Here is a 5,504-nt window from a genome sequence, read left to right on the forward strand (position 1 = left end):
TGTATTTAAGTATTTATTTTGATAATCAAAATCCTAAATTTATTAAAATTTTAACATTTAACATTTGTTGGTATCACTATTAATGATATTAATAATAATGAAAGTAGTAATAATATAATTTTTCATTACTATTATATTTTTAACTTGTTGTTGTTACATCATATATTATATATGCAAATATGAATACATTAATAACGTTTTATATTTATAAATATTATATATCTATTTACTATATTCTTTCATATTATAAATTTCAACACATAATATATATATATATATATATATATATATATATATATATATATATATATATATATATATATATATATATATATATATATATATATATATATATATAATACAACATACATATAATAATAATTATATATAGTTATCATATATGTTTATATCTGAATATTTTTAATAATAACTTTATTATATTATATATTACTTTACATATTTAATTCTACTGATTAATTTGTATTCACATTATTTTTTTTAGACCCATATATTTATATTTATATATTTACATATTTAATTACACAACTGTTCGCGAATCGTCAGATATGGTCAAAGGGTAATTGATTACATAAATACAGATTTCAAAGCTTTCGAGACTCAACATTACAGATTTTGCTTATCGTATCGGAAACATATAAAGATTTAGGTTTAAATTTAGTCGGAAATTCCCGGGTCATCACACTCAGAATTTTCAGATTCTGCACTAGCAACTTCATTATTTTTGCTAACTTTTTCATTAACCTCTTATCCCTCATCAAACAACTCATGCATAAAAATAACCTCATCACGATCAAGACCTTCAACTTTAGCATCTTTTGACTTATCTTCTTCATCAGCAGTTAAATTTTTAATCTCTTGATCATATTCCTCTTCTCCCATTTCAAATTCTTATAAATACCTCAAACCAGGATCATAAAAATCAACCCTATTCACCTCTCTAACCACATTAACCTTTTCAAAACGAACCTCCTTATAAATTTCAGATTCAGCTGGAACTTTTCCTTCGACAAGTTGAAACAACTTAGTAACATTGCGTTCTAAGTTTTGAATGGACGCTTGATGATTATTTTGCAATTGGGAAAGTTGAGCTATTATGTTATCATTAGCTTCATTTTGATTCTTGATAAAAGTTAAGATACTTCCTTCAAGATTGGATTTCTTTTCAGTTTGAGCATTAGGAGACGAATTTGGAATGAATGACACTCTAACAGGATAGAAACCAGGTGGATTTTTATTATTAGTAGGATAAGGTGTATTATAATTATTACGGTAATTCAGATTTCATTGATATTGATTCACGTAAGAGACGTTTACAACCTGCTCCATAGTGAGACTAGCAACACAGTCTTTCGTAGCTTGAGGACCTTGACATTTTTCACAACCTACCTTAATTATATGCATTTCTTTGGTAAGCTTTTCAATTTTCCTTCCTAGATTACCCAATGGCCCATTCATAGCTTTAATCTCATCTTTAGAATCATAACTAATAGTTTGACAGAACAAGAAATGTCTAAGTATTGATGCCATTCATGGGAATGTGCAGCTAACTTATTAATCAATGATTCAACTTCTACTGCAGTTTTACTCATGATATTTCCTCCAACAGATGTATCAATCTCTCTTTCCGTAGCTATGTCACAACCTTTACAGAAAGTAGTTACCTTTTTAAATGTATCCAAACCATGTTGTGGACAACCCATAAGCAATTGACCAAATCTAACCCACGCAGAGTAAAGTGTCTCATTAGATTTCTGGAAAAAATTAGCAATTTTAGTTTGAAGGGTGAGAATTTTGGATGCGGGAAAGAAACGAGTTAGAAATTTTTCAACCATAGTATCCTAACTAGTGATATCTCCTTCGGGCAACAAATTTAACCACTCTTTAGCTTCATCCTTTAACGACCATAGAAACAAACGAAGATAAATTGTATTATTTTCAACATTAGTGATATTAAACAGATTGCAAATATCCTTAAAGTTTCGAATGTGAGCATTAGCATCTTCTTTTTCAGTACCCCTAAATTGATTATCCTTAAGGAAGTGAAAGATAGGACCCTTAATGTCGAAATTTTCTATTATAGTTGGCTGAGTAATGGCGTGACCTAATCCCTCTCGGCCTGCTTTCATTAATGCCTCCATTGAATTTTCAGTAGTCATTTCAATGTCTGTATCAAAAAGAGATCCCAAATAATTAGAATCAGGACTAGACGGTGTACTAGACAATGGGCTATCGTTAATTTGAGAAGTAGTTCCCTCATCGAAGTTTAATTTTCTAACAATTTTCAGCTCTTAGAATGTTTAAATAGTATATCGGGATTGGGTAGCATGTCTTCTAAGACGGGATTCTTGGATCGAGTATTCATGTGGTCTAAAATCATAAAAAGAAATATTTTAGGAGAAAATTTTCTAGATTTTATGATGAGTAGACAATTTAATTTTAATTTAATCTTTTTGTTTATTATTGATCTTATCTTTATCAGAATATATTGAACATCTTTTAATATATTAATATTAATAAAATTTAAATTGATAAATATAATAATAATAAATATTAATGACATAACTATAGATATTAAATACCAACTTTTATCGCATATTAATGAATAATCAAACATAAATTAGCCTATTGAATCTTTCGATACTTAAGTGACCGTCAACATCTAGGATCGAGCAGGAGCCTTTAAATTGGAACCCCAACAACCCTCCCCTAAAGGAAGACCGTCATCACCCGTTTTCAATAAATATCAATAACCAAGATATATTCAATTTCCATATTTGCCACACTCCCCGACAGATGCGTCAAAAAGTTGATGTGTCATAAGTGTGTGCAGTAGTGCTTAATTTGCCTTTCAACTTTTAAATTTATAAAACCTTTTATTAATACACTTTAACACCCTAACGAGCAACAAAACCCGATCAGATGTAGTATTTTAGATTATCGTCCCAAGAGAGCGTAGATGCATTTTAAGTTGGTTTATTAGATAACTTAGCTCTTATTAAAGAACTAAAGATAGATTTTTATGTATTTCAAAATTATAGATTCTTAACTCTTAGGAAAGAGATGATTGAATTTAAACAAAATAACAAAATATAAAGCAGGAAATAAAGATTCAAAATAAACAATTATAAATAAAAGCAGTTGCATGAACAAATAACTCATACGAGAATCATATTAGACAAGTTTCATAACTTATATTAACACAAATCAAGAGAACAACCATAGACCAATCATTATCCCTAAGCAGGTTAAGACAAGTGTTGCATAACACTCAATAGGCAGGACTTAAAGCATATGCTAGACACGTGATGTGCATGACTAACATCTCAATTTCTTCATGTTTAATTTAATTACATAATACATATTAACCTTATGATGCGGATCAACATGCAAATAGATTGAAAAATTATATAAGCTATTAAACATCAAGTAGATCAACTCAAGTTACTAGCTAAAAGTTAATTATTACTTGGTTTTTATGCAATTATTAATTAAACACATCCAAACAAAGGATCTTCGATTAAGCCTAACAATATCAAACTTTATTATATAAGCGTAACTCAAATTCAACAGATTTATCACTAATTATGTTGTTTAACCTAGTTGCATGCAATTCAATTTAACAAGTTTGTTTGATTAGATCTAAACGAGTAGCATGAATCGAATAATAGATCATTGGATTAAGTATCAATCAATCCTAAAATCATGTTATCTAATCATTAAGTAAGGCAAATAAGCATATTAAAACATAACAGATTCAAAATAGTTTAATTGTCATCACAGAAACTCAGTTTATGCAGATCTGGAAAAAACTAGAAACTGTACGAATTATAGCACAAAGCTGGTTGCTTTAGCTCAGCCAAGCCGGCGGCTTGGACCGAGTAAGCCGAAGGCTTCATCTGATTCCCAGACAAAGTTAGTTTTCGTCCACGTAACCACTATGAACGCTTAGTTCATAGTGGTAGACGAACAAATACAAAAAAATAAATAAAACGCGATAAACAAGAGTAAAAAGATAAAGTCATTACCTTAAAAAGGTAGATGAAAAGAAAACTTTATTGATAACTTGAATACTTTGATTACAACTTGAAATAAAACCCTAATTTAAGAGTTTTCGTATTTTGGAGAAAATTCTAGAGGAAAAACGAAAAAGTACATTAAAAGCTGAATCCGAAGGCCTCAATTTATAGTTTTCATATTCGGTGGCCAAGCTGGCGGCTTCAGCGAGAAGCCGGCAGCTTCACATGGCGGTGACTCCTTTTGCAAGTTTAACGTAGTCCGCAAGTAGATAAACGCGTAACCGTCTTAAAACAGGCCGTCGACTTTAGGGCCAAGCCGGCGGCTTCACATATCCTGCAATCTTTTTGATTTCGTCTTTATTTTTAGATTTTTCTTGGGCTTTAAATACACGAAACAGTTTTAAAGCCGGACGCTTTAGTTGAAAGCCGGCTGCTTCAATAATTCTGGCATTTTCCGCAGAGTTCTGTAACTTTCTGGAATTATGTCATCAAGCCGGTGGCTTCATGGTACCAGGCCGGCTACTTCATCTTGTTTTCTGCAGTTTTTACTTGTTTTTTATTCCGTTTGACACATAACTTCAATAAAATCATTAGAATTACCTTTTTCCCCATTTTACCCATTTTCGTGTGTTTTTGGATAAAAATGACTTTAAAATACTTAAAATGTTATCAAAATTCTGTATAATTTAGGAGTTATCATGGGGCTGAGTTGCTAAGTGTTACGACCAGCGTCTCCCAACTATCAGGAAGAGAACTAAGTAGCAGTAACGCCTAAACTTCATAGCCAAGAGGTATCTCTACAGATGATAACTGGTTTACCAAGCTCTGGAACTCACTGGTATGCTCGGCAACCGAAGTTCCACTTTTAAGCTTCATGTTGACTAAAAGCCTCATCAATAGGGCTTTTTTCCAAGCACTCTTGGCCTGGTACACGTCCTCCAACTTTTTCTAGAGGACATATGCGTCTGTCTCTTGTGCAACATGGTGGAAGACACTATGATAAATCCATTGACAGATCTGACTAAAAGTTTTACGGTTTAACTTCTTCCACTCTTTATCTTTGGTGGAATCAGGATTTGTACCCTTTAATTCAATAAGGTCAACCAATCCTTACAGCTGAGGAGATCTTCCATCCGAGGTTTTCACAGAGTTTAGTTGGTGGCAGTGAGCATAATCATGGCTCCGGAAGATGATCCTGACTCTTCCGTGGACATTTTCACCTTACAAATAATTTTCAACAAAAATGGGGTTGAAAACTTCAGAATACTCAAAAACTTGACCAACGCCTCTAACCTAGCTCTGATACCACTTGTTGTGATTATGAGAGGATCGCCTGAACGTTGGTAGACACAAATTTGGGAGAAAATAACTCTATTACTCACAAGAATAGATTACACGAGTATTTCAAAACTCAAACAAATAAAAAAAACTCTCAAACTAACTAACTAGGAATTCTCACAACTATCT

Source organism: Rutidosis leptorrhynchoides, chromosome 8, assembly GCF_046630445.1.
Source record: "Rutidosis leptorrhynchoides isolate AG116_Rl617_1_P2 chromosome 8, CSIRO_AGI_Rlap_v1, whole genome shotgun sequence".
Taxonomy (NCBI): domain Eukaryota; kingdom Viridiplantae; phylum Streptophyta; class Magnoliopsida; order Asterales; family Asteraceae; genus Rutidosis; species Rutidosis leptorrhynchoides.